The sequence below is a fragment of the Canis lupus genome, chromosome 29 (assembly GCF_048164855.1).
Source record: "Canis lupus baileyi chromosome 29, mCanLup2.hap1, whole genome shotgun sequence".
NCBI classification, from domain to species: Eukaryota; Metazoa; Chordata; class Mammalia; order Carnivora; family Canidae; genus Canis; species Canis lupus.
In genome coordinates this window covers 12868520-12882662 of record NC_132866.1, presented here as the reverse complement: position 1 = coordinate 12882662, position 14143 = coordinate 12868520, and the positions used below count along the sequence as shown (strand labels likewise).

At 42.3% G+C, this 14143-nt stretch overlaps 1 protein-coding gene and 1 long non-coding RNA gene across 2 annotated transcripts in view; one reads left to right on the top strand and one right to left on the bottom strand.

Moving 5' to 3' along the window:
* Window positions 1–1017: 1017 nt before the first annotated feature.
* LOC140620801 (uncharacterized) lies at window positions 1018–12974 on the top strand. The gene is made up of 3 exons (XR_012020505.1): window positions 1018–1400; window positions 9040–9095; window positions 10616–12974. It is a non-coding gene; the product is annotated as an uncharacterized lncRNA (long non-coding RNA).
* Window positions 6095–14143, bottom strand: part of RAB11FIP2 (RAB11 family interacting protein 2) — a 57261-nt gene continuing 49212 nt past the window's right edge. The window contains exon 6 of the transcript XR_012020504.1: window positions 6095–6704. The gene's annotated coding sequence lies outside the window, so the exon portion shown is untranslated. The remainder of the gene's footprint in view (window positions 6705–14143) is intronic.

Genomic DNA, 14143 nt, shown 5'->3' with positions numbered 1-14143 from the left:
ACATCCAGAGAAGGGGCCAGTGAACAAGGATTGCTAAAACATGGAGAAGATAATCTAGGCAAAGAGTTTTTTCAGAATTTGATTTGCTTGCTTATTTTTAAAAGGAAGGTGAGCACAGATGTTCAGTTGCCAGGAGTGGCTGGCTGGGGCCTGTTTGCATATGCACAAATAAAAATAAAGAAAACTCGCTAAATCCCTGGCCTATTTTACTGTAGCTTTGAAGACTGGGCAAAAGCTATGCTGTCACAGAATAAGGACGGCATAGAATTTATGCGTCAGATGCTTGGAGATTTGTTGTTGAAATGTTCTTATTGTTCTCGGACGGTTGTAGGGTTGTTTCCCTGCTCCAGAGATGGAGTCCCTGAAACCCACACAGGGGTCTAGCTCGTAGGTGTTTACAACACATATTACAGGGGAGCATGGGTGGCTCAGTCCATTAGGCCTCTGCCTTGAGTTCAGGTAGTGATCTCAGGGTCCTGGGATCCAGCCCCGCATGTCACATCAGACTCCCTGCTCAGCAGGGGGGGGTCTGCTTCTCCCTTTCCCTCTGCCCCTCCCCTCCACTCCTGCTCTCTCGAACTCTCTCTGTCTCAAATAAATGAAAAAAAATCTTTCAAATACACACATTACAATGTGGTTCATCTTGCCCCACCCTCCTCACGCAGGTCGGATAATCAGACTTCATGTTTTCACCACCTTTGATGAGGTCTTTGGGTGACTTGGCTTCATTGGAAAGCAACCAAAGTCATTGCTTTGTGGGGCCATCTGGAAAAAGAGTCCCTATCCTCGTAGTGATTTTTCAAAATGGGGTATTCCCTAGGAAGGTATGGAGCAAAGCCGAACCCTACTGTCTGTTCAAGCCACACCCTTCTCCCCTCTCCTCCCTGGGAATACTCAGGTGAGACCACCAACAGGAGATCAAGAATGACTTTGAGACACAAATGTAGTTACCATGGCAACCTAGGGATCCAAGGTGGGTGTGATCTCCTCTCTGAATGGCTGCCTTTTTGAGTCTCCAGCAAACCTTAAGACTCTCCCTTAACCCCACCCAAAGCACTGAATGAAAAGACTTGTCAAACTCTCATCTGCCCTGGGGCCTTTGCACGTGCTGTTCCAGCTGCCCCTCCCCCATCACTGGACAGAGTCTTCCTACCTTTAGGATTCCACGTAGAGGTTCACCACCTCAGGGAAGCCCTTCCAGACTCCTCGTCTGAAGTAGATTCCCTGACTTTACTGACTCCCAGAGGTCCACTCTTCTCTTCTACTTAACACTTGTAATCATGTACCACATTGACTGTGTGCTGTCAACCCCCAAATCGCCTGACCTGGAAATCCCATGAGATCAAGGACCACATCCTTATCTTCAACAGCGGATTCTCAGAGTCCAGCAGTATGGCCTGGTACACGTTATCATATTTATTCCTTTTAATCTTAAGAAATCAAAATAGAATATTACAGATTACTATAGTCCTATTGCCCCCCACACACACGCCTCCTCAGCCCCACTCTCCTTTGTTCCTCTCGGAAGGCTGTGCCTTATAAAAAATACTCATAAAAAATACACTGGATTGTTTTGCATATTCTTTTCAATAATCATAAATATTCTTTTCAGCGGTCATAAATGCTACCAAACTATACATGCCATTCTGCAGCATGTTTTGGCACTGAGTGTTGAATTTTTTAGATTTATTCAATTGGCTATTGCCCTGGGGAAAAAAAAAAGCGAAATGATATAGCTTGGGAATTCTCCTAAACTTTCATTTTTTTAATTCACATGTCCCATCTCAACAGAGATTATTTCTAATTTCCTGTTTCCTTAATTCCCCTTCCCCACTTCTGGACTTGGCTTAAAGTGATCACATTCAGTCCCACAGCTTAATACGCCACATTCCTGGTGATGATGCCCACCTGGTTGTCCTTCAACCTTGGCCTCTCCCTGGAAGTCCACACTCGCATCCCCCTGGTGCTTTAACCCCAATGCCTGGCTGTCCAGCAGTCACCTGAAACATCTCATGGTGGAAAAGGAGATTCTTGAATTTCCCCCCAAGTCTGATGCTGTCCCAGTGTCCCTCATTTCAGCGAAAGGCCCAAACCTGCTCCATCACTTTAACCAACATTTTAGGAATCATCCCTGTTCCTCCCTTTCCTTCACTTGGTCTGGGTCAACAAACCCCAGAGAGGGTGTGGTAGGAGAGTGAGGGAGGGCAGCTGGTGTCAGCACCGCGTCACAACCCAGGCGGGAGGTAGAACAGAAATGGTCTGATTTAGCACATAACCTGAGGCAGGTGACCTCACCCTCAGCTGACGATGCAGGGGGGTGAGGGCTGGGGTGATGGGGACATGACATGCTTGTTCAGATGGGGCATCTTCCAGGCACATCTGGGGATTGCTACCATCAGCCCAAGCTTGCTGGATCTTCTAAGAGTAGCTGAAGCCCTGCACTTCAAATGTTCACTTCAAATGTTGGCAACTAATCAAAACCATTTATATATACTGCAAGAGCCAAAGAAGACATGACATCTCTATGTACTGATTTGGCCCATGTGTCACCACCTTGCAATCCTGTGTGTGTTTATGTGTGGGTGTGTATTATATTTGGGAGAGGGGCAGTACTTGAAATGCAGAGATATGGGTTCATCATACCCAGTTCGTGATACACCATTACTCCATGCGCTATCATTCTATGCATAGCCCCCTTTTCTGTATTTTAATTATTTATTTATTCTTCATGCCCTACACCCATCACCCACCTCCACCACATGCAACCACTCCAATTCACTAGTGTCTTTTGTTTGTAAAATGCAAACTGTTATCTGTACGCAAGTATTGTCGACCGACAGAAGAGGTGCTGTCACATAGTTCTCACTCTGTATCTGGCATTTTTTGGTCAGGACTAAATGTTTTCAAGTCAATCCATCTTGCTGTGTAGATATCAACTTTGTTATTTAGAATTACTGCACAGCATCCAGGATAGACTCCACCCTGTTTTACCTGCCCAACACTCCCCAGTTGCTTCCAGGATCCCCTGTGAAAAATAAGACTGCAATGAAACCATCCTCTACTGGTCCTGTAGGCACCTGGATGAGCATGTGCTTGGGATGTACCTTGAAAGGCAGACCTGGTGAATGATGAGGTATGTGGGCTTACCTGCCCACCCCGGCCAGCAGGGTGGGAATATGCTTGTGTTGCTGTGTCCCCACCAACTTCCTTCTTCCCAGCCTAACGGAAAGTGGTATCTCATGGCTCTATTGGTCCAAAGAGTATTTCTAGAACTAACACAGTCCTTTTGGGGGTTAGGGGGTGGAGCTTGAAAGACTTTTAAATCTCTTTGTGTCCATACTCAGACCTGGGTGATTCTCCCCACTTGAGATTGATTCTATTATGCACCAAAAAGCTTATAAACTCATAATTTCTAATCTCCACCTACTGGCAAGGAGGGAGGGATGAGGACTGTTCTTCTTATCATCGTATCCCTCCATTTAGTCAGCTCATTATGCTAATCAGTAGCATATACTTCTTGGATGGGAACGATAACCCCTACTTGTGACTAGGATGTTTCATCAATTGAAAAAAAAAAAAAAGAATGTTAAATAGAAATCCAAAGCATAGACTAGAAAGTGACCTTTTCCTTTCTTTTTTTTTCAGATTTTATTTATTTATTCATGAGAGACACAGAGAGAGAGAGAGAGGCAGAGACACAGAGAGGGAGAAGGAGGCTCCAATGTGGGACTCGATCCCAGGACCCCAGGGATCACGACCCGAGCCAAAAGCAGATACTCAGCCCCTGACCCACCCAGGTGCCCAAAAGTAAACTTCTTCAAACGATTTCTAGAAGAAGTCCCAGGATGAGATGCAATATACTCCGGACCCAGAGAAGTTAGTCTTCTTTAATAACAGAATAATATGATTATCTGGTCCAGAGTCTTGACTGATGTTGCCTTGTCATTACAGAAATTATTTTCTGCCTTTTCTTATGGCATAATGTAATCCCCCAGTACTTAGGTGCTTGAAAAATTTTTCCCCTGAAGCGGCGGGAGTGATTATCATGAATGATAAGTAAATTTGTCAGCATTAGCGCACCGAAGTAGCTTCCATCAGCCTACTCCGAGACTTGCCCGGAGGCTGGCAGGGCGCTGTGGGCGCCGGCTGCGGCTCCGGAGAGGGGCTGTTGGGTGGGCGCTGTGTTTTGTTTTCTGTTCTGACATCGCAAGAATATTAGAAGTAATTTAATGTTTGCTAAAATATTGAAAATCCTTTTAATTGAATAAATTTACTGAAAAGCTTCATAGATTTAAATGGTCTTACGAGTCATTTACTAGAAAAGATTGATTTCTTTAAGAGGATCCAGCTGTAACTTGCCTTGAGCATTGTACAAATTCTTTAGGGGGAGCGGATGGCTTTTTTTTTCTTGTCAGTCTAGTTGAAAATGATACTCGATAGTTCTATTTATCAGTGGGGAAAACTTGTTTAAACACATTCAGAATGCTGCTCCTGTTTTTCTTGAATCTAATCCTTCTGTTTCCCTCGTTAAGAAGGTTTAAATATAAACACAATCAAATTTGTTCTGTATGAGCTGTTAAAACCCAACAGTAATACAAAGAGGACCAAAATAGCTCTGCCATAATTCATATTAGAAACATAATGCTATTTATTTATAGGACAGAATGATAACACCCGAAGAGATCAGAAGAGTGAGGGAGAACACTGTTCACAATTAAAATTAATAAAATTGAATTTCATAATCCTAGACTGCAGGTTGCTCAGGACAGGGACCAAGGCTTAGCCTTCTTTAAAGACTCAGTCCCTGGGAATGAGGAAGGCTCCTTGTAGGTAAGGGTTGATTGACTTACTGGAGTTGTAGGGGCCACAATAAATAACACCCCTTTCTTCCTAACCTGAGACAGAGGAGGAATTGGTCAATGGGAGACAAAAATACCAGCTGTGTTAAAGATAAAACTAAAAGCATCATGCACCCGGAATGGGCTTCTTGATCCTTCATTCTGAAGTGGATCGAACTGGCCACTCAGTCACAGTCAGCTCTGGCCAACTAGAGGTTCCCCCTACAGATGGGGGGCTCACCCAGGAGCTCATTATTTGACTGAGATGCCCCAGAATGCACACCTGGGGACGGCCTGCCGCAGAGTCAAAGATGCTCACCTCCCTTCCCACCCTCACCTGTCAGGTAAGCCACGCCCCCTCCTGGCCCCCAGAAGCTGGAAGGGTTCCAAATGCTTTTCCTTTCTGGAAGCAGAGCGGGAATCGCTGCTGCCTCTCTATGGAGCCATACAGCCGTGGAAGTGACTGTTTAGTAAAATGGGGGGTGGTAGTGATGGGGGGGGTGTCAAATGATAGGTTTGATGATTCTTTTTTTTTTTTTTTTTAAAGACTTTATTTATTTATTCATGATAGTCACAGAGAGAGAGAGAGAGAGAGAGAGGCAGAGACACAGGCAGAGGGAGAAGCAGGCTCCATGCACCGGGAGCCCGACGTGGGATTCGATCCCGGGTCTCCAGGATCATGCCCCGGGCCAAAGGCAGGCGCCAAACCGCTGCGCCACCCAGGGATATGGGCGTCACGGTGGCTAGATTTCTCAACTTGACTCACTGTGGCGACCAGGGGATAACCTTTTCCAAAGTTCACGTTTTGCCCCTTTGCTTTTCTGGAAGACCTACATGAGTTCCTGTCTTCACTTAACCAAAACGAGATTTTCACTTTTGCAAAAAGAAAGGGTAGTGGGTGGGGGAAGTGAAAACAGCATTGTGGGGTCTGCAGGAGGGGAGCTGGGTGGGGTAGCAGCACCCCCCAGCTCACCCCCCTGAGCCACACTCGGCATCTCAGCATCAGGCCCCCGGAGCTCTCAGTGTCACGGAGCACCTGTGCTTTATCTGGATCTGTCTTGTGCGTCCGTTAGCAAGATGTGTCCCAAGGTATCCGGAAAGCCCAGGCTTTTTATTTGGGGGTCTGGAAATGCTCACATTATTTTTCGTGCAAATTAATGCTAATTATTTCTTCCCTTTCAGCTTATGAAAGGTTTCAGCGGAGCACTCAGCTTTTGAATAGCGGAGGGAAACCTGTGTTCCTCCAAGTAACTCGAAAGTTCAGGTCCTTGCTTAGATGCACATGTGGGATCTGCCTTCTATTTAGATTAAATTACGTAGGTGTCAAAGGAATTGTTTAATCATACTTTTATTTCTACGTTTCTATTTTCCCTCTGTTCTCCGACATGATTTGGTGGACTCTTTTTGTAACTTGTTGCTGGGGAAACTCACTAATTCTAAGCTTAGGCAACTATTTGAATCGGGACACTGTTCTTTAATGACCTTAATTGGCTGGAAAGGAAAATCCTTGTTATAGTGCTTTCTGTTCTGTTTTGGGTCTTAGAATTTCCGGATGTGTGACAAATATTAAACAAACGATCACTTTGATTTGGGGTTTCGGGCTCAGATCAAAGTTACCATCATCAAACACTCAGGGAGAGGTGATGAAACCAGGCAGGGCCGGGTGGTGTAGAATGCAGCCGCGCAGGCCCGGGCATCCAGTGGCGTTTGCGGAGAGGCTCCTCTGGGACTCAGATCAATGGGGAAGACCCCTCGGTGTTGATTCACTGCCCTGCTGGCCCATGCTCAGGCCTTAGCTTGTCACGCGGTCCGTTTTCTGTCATCCTCACCCTGGGTTCTGATCAGGTTTGGTTTCTCGGAACAGAGCTATCAGAATTATGAAAAACACAAAGGCCCCTCAGTGTTTAAAAGGCATTTTCTAGAAGAATGCAAAAAAAACTTCAGCCCAACCTATTTCACAGTCACGGAGCTTTGGTGCTGGAGGAGGCCCTGCAGGTCATCAAATCCACCAGGCTTCACCCCACTCCCTCGGTTTACAACAAGAGAAAGAGACACAAACGAGTTTGGCAACTTGAACAAAATTACAAAGCTCATCGCTGACTAGGTCAGGACCAGTACTCCCTTTTTCAGATCCTCCAACTATCTTTGTTCATCTCTGTTTCTCAAATGTTGGAAACTCGAAGGAAGAATATCCAAGAGACGAGAGAAGAAGGCAGTGTCAATGCCACCTAACTACCTGTATTTTGTGTGTAGTGTGGATTTGATGAAGTATTTAAGGCTGAATCTATGTCACAGCATGTTCTAGCCTGACCGCCCCTTGGTTCCCACAATTTTCCAGTTTTCATTTCTCTTCCTGGTATATTTTATACTACAGTCCCTATACTCATAGTCCAACCCATTGGCCAGATCACAGCTCCAATCTGGGAAATCTAGGTGAGATTTATCCATGCCTTGCTTCCTTCCTTTGGTGGACCCAGTATGAAAATTCTCAAATTGGCCTCAACTGTTTGAGATTTATTTGCATCTGGTGTTATTTGGGAGGTCTCGGGGATTCCAGGAGAATGATAAGAAAGGTTTTGGCATTAAATTTCAAAGTGTGAAAGTTAAAAGGTCAAACAAGGGTGAGAAAGGGCAGGAGGGCCCCCAGGAAGGAAGAAGCGATGGCACCTTTCTTGCCACACAGGCTACTGACAAGTGGTAACACAAACCCAGACATGCCCTAGCTAGGGAAAACAGATGCTGATGATTGAAAACACCTACCAGGGCACCCATGTTTGGAAGCTGCGTCTGGAAAGGCATGGAGCACTCTCAACTGGGCCTTCCTGGTTTTGGAAAAGGCCAAGAGCAATTTATATCACAACTGTGAGCCGGACACCTGGCCCCAGCTAAGGGGAAGGGAGGGCAGGAAAGGCCAATGATGCCGATGAGAAATTCATGACAGCCCCAGAGGGGAAAAAGGAAAAGAAAAAAAAAAACAACACAAAAACCCACCCAAAGAGGCCCAGGAAGGAAGACTGCCAGGTGGCACCACTTCAGTTTAATTAGACAAAGGCTGCAGGGGTGGGGTGAGGTCTGAAAGCAGAGACACCTGGGGAGCGACAGCGAAGGGGGGTCAGGGCAAAGGTTGAGAAAAACAAGCCACCTGGGACCCTGATGGAAACACTCCCCGCCAGGAGAAGGTGTAAGGAGGCAGGCCAAGGAGGCTGGCAGGAATGGAGGCTACACAGGGGGGCAGGCACTGCCCATGAGCCGGTGTGCTGTCAGAAGAGGTCAGATGGACCAGGCTGATAGGGACCTAAGAGACTGTCCTCCCCTTGGAGGAATAGGGTAACTGGCAAAGTCAGAGGGTCAGCAGAAAGCAAGGGAATCTAACCTGAAAAGAAAGAATTCTTCTTCTTGTTTATTATTTTATTTTTTATTACGATTTACTACTACTGCAATTAAATACTATTATTCCTACTTAATATCACTTAATAGGGCTAAAATTTTAATTGTATTACTATTTAACTACCATAATATTATTTTTGCTGTTTACTAACAGTAGGATTATATGAGTCACATCAGATTTTTTTCCCCTATTTTTTCATTTGAAAATTTCAAACTTTCTTAAAAGAATTGAAAGGAATATACGGTCTATGCCCATCTACCTTTCACCTCGATTTACAAATTGTTGCCGTGTTGCTACATTTACTTTAGCTCTCTGGCTCTGTGTACTTTTCTTTAGCCATTTTATTTTTTTTTTTTAATTTTTATTTATTTATGATAGAGAGAGAGAGAGAGGCAGAGACATAGGCAGAGGGAGAAGCAGGCTCCATGCACCGGGAGCCCGACGTGGGATTCAATCCCGGGTCTCCAGGATCGCGCCCTGGGCCAAAGGCAGGCACTAAACCGCTGCGCCACCCAGGGATCCCTCTTTAGCCATTTTAAAACAAGTTGCAAGCACCAAAATGCCTCCATCCTAAACACTTTAATAGGCCCCTTACCTAATAAAAAAGGCATTTTATTACATAACCATCAAAACACCTGAGAAAATTAACTTTACTAATAGTTCATATTCAATTTTCTCAATTGCTTTCCAAATACCTTTTTTTTTTGCTTTGTTCCCCCCTACTCCAGATCCAATACCCGAGCGATACATTTGGTTGTGTCTCATTAAACTATTTTAATTTGGAGCAATCCTTTTTCTTTCACTGTTTTTCAGGACTTTGAAGATTTCACAGACAACTGATTAGAATGTACTATTTCTGGACTCATCTGGTTAGTTTCTCATTATTAGATCAAAATTAAGTATCTTAAAATAAATAAATAAATAAATAAATGAATAAATAAATAAATAAGAAAAAGAAAACAAAATTAAGTATTTTTGGCCAGGATACTGCCAAGGAGGTAGCTATTTTTCCTAGAAGGAAAGCATGCCTTCCCTACATCTCGCCTACATGTGAAAGAAAAGATTCCCATCAGAGTGACATTAAGCCTGATCATTTCTTTAGTTTATTTTGATGTCATGGTTTCTCTCATAAATGTCTTGGTCACAAACCAGATCCTTAAATAGTCATTAAACACCCAGTTCTGTACTGAACTCTGAATTTGGTGCTAAGATTGAAGGAAAAAAAAAAGTGCAGCAATCTGGTAAAGAAACAATTTGAGAACTTCACTGTCCAATTCATACAGAAAATTTAAAAAGAAATTCCTGGGTTGATTTCTGCCGGAAATTTACCCTAAGAAACATGATGGGCAGCACCTTTCCTGTGGTTCTCCAGCAGAGGCAGCATCAATCCTCATGAAGAGACTGGGTCACAGGGACTCTGCTCTCGGGAGAAGGGCCCCATGTGTTCTGGATGCCAGATGTGAGAGTGGGAAAGCTGACAGTTTTGAAAATGGAGGAGCCTGACTCCTATTCTTGGCCAGATGGTAAACCACTCACCTCAGCAGAGCAGTGGTTTGCTTGAGGCTCCCTCGGTATTATTTTTCAAATACAGACCCCCGAATTACATAAAAAAGTGGCTCAAGTCTATAATCAGATAATAGTCAAATATTCCTGAGGTTGATCAAAAGATGTATCCTATTTAATTCTGAAAATGACATACAGATATGATGAAAAATTAAAACAGGCCAAAAGGGGTTTATGAAAAGTGAATCTGTCTCCTTTGCAAATCCTCAGTCCTATTCTTCCTAAGTAACCACCATCTCATACATTCTTCCAGGAATGTTCCTGCAAACACACATCCCCATACATATTTTAATAAGATGATTGGAGTTCTGTATATTTTTCTGTTGCCTTTCCCTTCTCCCTCAGCAGTGTACCTTGAATATTTTGTGTATCAACTTGTATACAGATCTCTTGCTTTTTAATTCCTGCATAGTATTCCATGAGATATCAAAAATGTTTGATTTACATTTCCGGTGACCCATTTCCGGTTTTTTGTTAACATCAGCAATGATGCAGTTAGCATCCTGTCAAGCACATATTTGTATATGTTCCAGAATATCTGTAAGATAAATTTCTAGAAAAAAAAATATTGGATCAGTAAAAGGATGCATTGAAGAAATTAAGATACTGTGAAATTGCCCTCCGAAGGGCTTGTCTCCAATTACATTGCAAATGACCTGAGTACCCACGTCCCCTTCTCCTGGAAGCCACTGTGTTAATCCTGCCGAGTAGTCTGCTAGGTGAAACAAGGCATCTTCTTTGTTTTGTTCTAATTTGTAGGTGTTTATAAGGACATTTGGGTTTTTTCTTCTGCCCATTTTCCTAATGGTTTACCTTTCTCTTACAGGTGTGGTGTGGCACCGCTTTGTGTGATAGAGAAGATAGACCTTATTTGTCATGTGTGGGGCAGTCTTTTGCCATTTTACCATTTGCCTTTTGACTTTGTTTATGGTACTTTGTTGTTCAAATGCTTTAAAAGGTTTTATGTCATCAAATATGTTTTCCTTTATAGAATTTAGGTTTTGTGACTTGAACAGAAAGGCCTTTCCTGCTCTGATACTAAGAAATAAAACAAAAATGGGGCAAAGACTCCCACGCTTTTTTTGGTGCCTCTAATATTGTATGTTTAAAATTTTAAACCATATAGAATTTATTTTGGTATAAAGAGTGAGGTTTGGATTTGAATTTGTATTTTTTCCAGATGGCACTCAGTTGTTCTAAGTCTATTTATTGATTGGCCCAGCTTTTTCCCATTGCTTTGATGTTTGGTTTTCATCTTTTGGAGGTAATTATTCTCAATAAAAAGGCCAAATCAGACATCATTAAATTCTGGGTATGAAAATTTTTCAGTTAGTTTATTCAGTTTAGAAGCTACTGAAAACAATTCCTTTATATACAACTCTTAATCCATTTGGCAGTTTGGTACTCACTTTTCACCAAATGAAAGAAATCATGCATCATAAATGTTGATGAAGTTTTCTTTTTTTATTTTCTTCTCTCTCTCTTTTTAAAAGAGTTTTAGAGAGAGAGCATTGGGGTGGGGTGACAAAGGGAGAGGGAGAGAGAATCTTAAGCAGGCTCCATGCCCAGTGCAGAGCCTGACTCAGGGCTTGATCTCACGACCCTGAGTTCATGACCTGAGCCAAAATCAAAAGTTGGACACTTAACTCACTGAGTCACCCAGGCACCCATTAATGAAGTTTTCTTAAATAAAATATATTTTCTTCATCTTTCATTTCTAACTGATATGGTTCCAATTCCAAATGGAGAATGATAGTAAGTTTTTGGCAATGCAGAAAAGAATAATAATTGGGGCTTCTGGGTGGCTCAGCTGGTTAAGCATCCAAAACTTGATTTCAGCTCAGGTCATGATCTTAGGGTCATGACCTCAGGGTGACGAGATCAAGCCCCACATTGGGCTCCTTGCTCAGTGGGGATGCTACATATGGATTCCCTTTCCCTTTGCACCCCAGCCTGTGCTCTCTCTCCCTCTCAAATACATAAATAAATCTTTTTAGAAAAAGAAAGAAAAGGATAACAATAATCCATTTACATCATTACCTCTAATCATTCAAGAATTGTCTCTATACTGGAGATAATTCAGTGTTTCTTCTTTTTTTTTTTTTTTAACTTTGCTTGGAAACATCTTCCAGGTTTCAACTATATTTGGTCAAAATTAAACTCATGAATTAACTAAGAGAGTCATGGAAGGATTGCATGTGAGCTCATCATTACTTCTTTGTAATACTGGATACATTTCTCATTATCTATTGTGTAGTCTCAGTATCACCAGATGACATAAATGTCTACCTTCACAAGAAGATAACAATTAATTGGTTATTCCAACTTGAGTAGACCTTAAAATACTCAAAATGCCCCTTAAAAGTGGGGTGGGGAAAAAAAAAAAAAAGTGGGGTGGGGAAGAGGAAAACATAGACTTACTGAACCCTTAGTAGACATCACTGATTGATTATGGCACTGTTTGTACATTTTGCTCAACTCTGTATCATTTGTGTTTTGAACAGTGCTTTATACATAGCAGGTATTTAATTTGTTGAGTGGAAGGAAAAAAGATGGATGGATGTGGGTTCCAATGAATAGATGGATGGGAGAGGCCAGAGGAGGCTTTGCCGACATCTACAACTAGCAATAAATGCTTATTGATCAATTAATACTGGAGATGAAATCTATTTACCCTGTTTCACTGAGGCTTCTGTACTCATTTTTCCAGACTATCCAATGAAAGATAGGTACATTAAATAAAACACTTTAGTTAAAAAAGCCTACCTTGCTTATTGTCCTCATGAGATATATTTTTGCATCATGATACAATTAAGTAAACTGTTTTTACATCTAGAATTTCCATAAGACTGCTAAAGCAAAAGTGGATTGATGTACACCCTGTTTCAATTAGGAACCACTCAAGGCTTCTTTCTTTCTCATTAATTACAAATATAAGCCATATTAGAATGGGAGCTCCTCCCTTCATCAAGACAATGAAAAGTGTTTTTATAATAACCATGGTTGCAATATTTTAAAGTGCAGATAATTAAAATCTCAGCATGCTGCCATCCAAACCACATACAACAATAAAAGTAAAACCTTGCATCGAATTTCAAAGAGCCAGCTATGAAACTCCTCCCTGCCCCTTTCTCTAACGAGCATCTAGTGAGGACCTGGAATGCGACATGTGACCTATCAGCGGTGGCGAAGCAAAGGTGAGCAGCTATTTTGTTCTGTTCAGTTTGCATACAGATGAGCAGGGCGCTCAAGTAAACAAATACCTACAGTAGGACATGGCAAGCCTTCACTAAAATACTGAAGTTGATTAAGCATGCTTATTAAATTTTGATAGGCTGCCTATAATTTGAGATGAATTTATTTCTGCCTACTCCGAGTTTCCCCTGGGCAATGTTTTGGTAGCAATCATTTCTCCTCTAGACCCAACTCCTACCACCTACCAAAAACCCCTACTTTCATTCATTTCAGAGGGGGCTCCCTTATAAGATAAAATCACTACTTATAATTTCATAACAGATATTTGTAATAACTATATGGATCTTGGTAAAAATAATTTGATCACTTAGGGGCGACTGGGTAGCTCAGTGGTTGAGCGTCTAGACGACTCCTGCTCAGGTCATGATTCCAGGGTCCTGGGATTGAGCCCCGCATGGGGCTCCCTGCTAAGCAGGGAGTCTGCTTCTCCCTCTCCCTCTGTGACCTCTCTTGCTCTCACTCATTCAAATAAATAAATAAAAATCTTTAAAAGATAATAATTTGACCACTCATTCAACAAATATTTATTGAGTACCAACTATATATCAGGCACTGCGCTAGCTGTCAATGCCGGGGCTCTGATGACTAGAGGCTTCAACTCCTTGCCGGGAATTCTTTGTATATTTTTATAATATTTTTTAAAACATAACTATTAGACTCCAAAACAAGGACAAATAAATGTGTGGGTTGGGGGTTCGCTGGAGATCAGCAGAGATCAGATGTGGCAATTTGTGTGGAGCAGAACAAGCCAGGATTGGAAGAAATGTACTCATCTGATATAAATGTATTCATGATAACTCATTCCACGAAAGATCTGAGGGGATTTACGAAGATACATATAATTCAAAATGATGAAGCAAATGAGTCAGGACAAAGAAATAAGGATATAAATATAATAAAGATAAGAGTAGGTTTACCATTGAAAAATGCAAACTGAAATTCATGTAGCCACTAGGGAATGCCAAACACTAGTGATTGCCAAACTGAAGAGTAACTGGGGAAATCTGTTCAATTCAATGATTCACTATGCAAATCGGAGGACCTCAGTGCAGAGACAACAGAGAGACATTTACAAAGTGGCCAGTTTGTGGGGATCAAC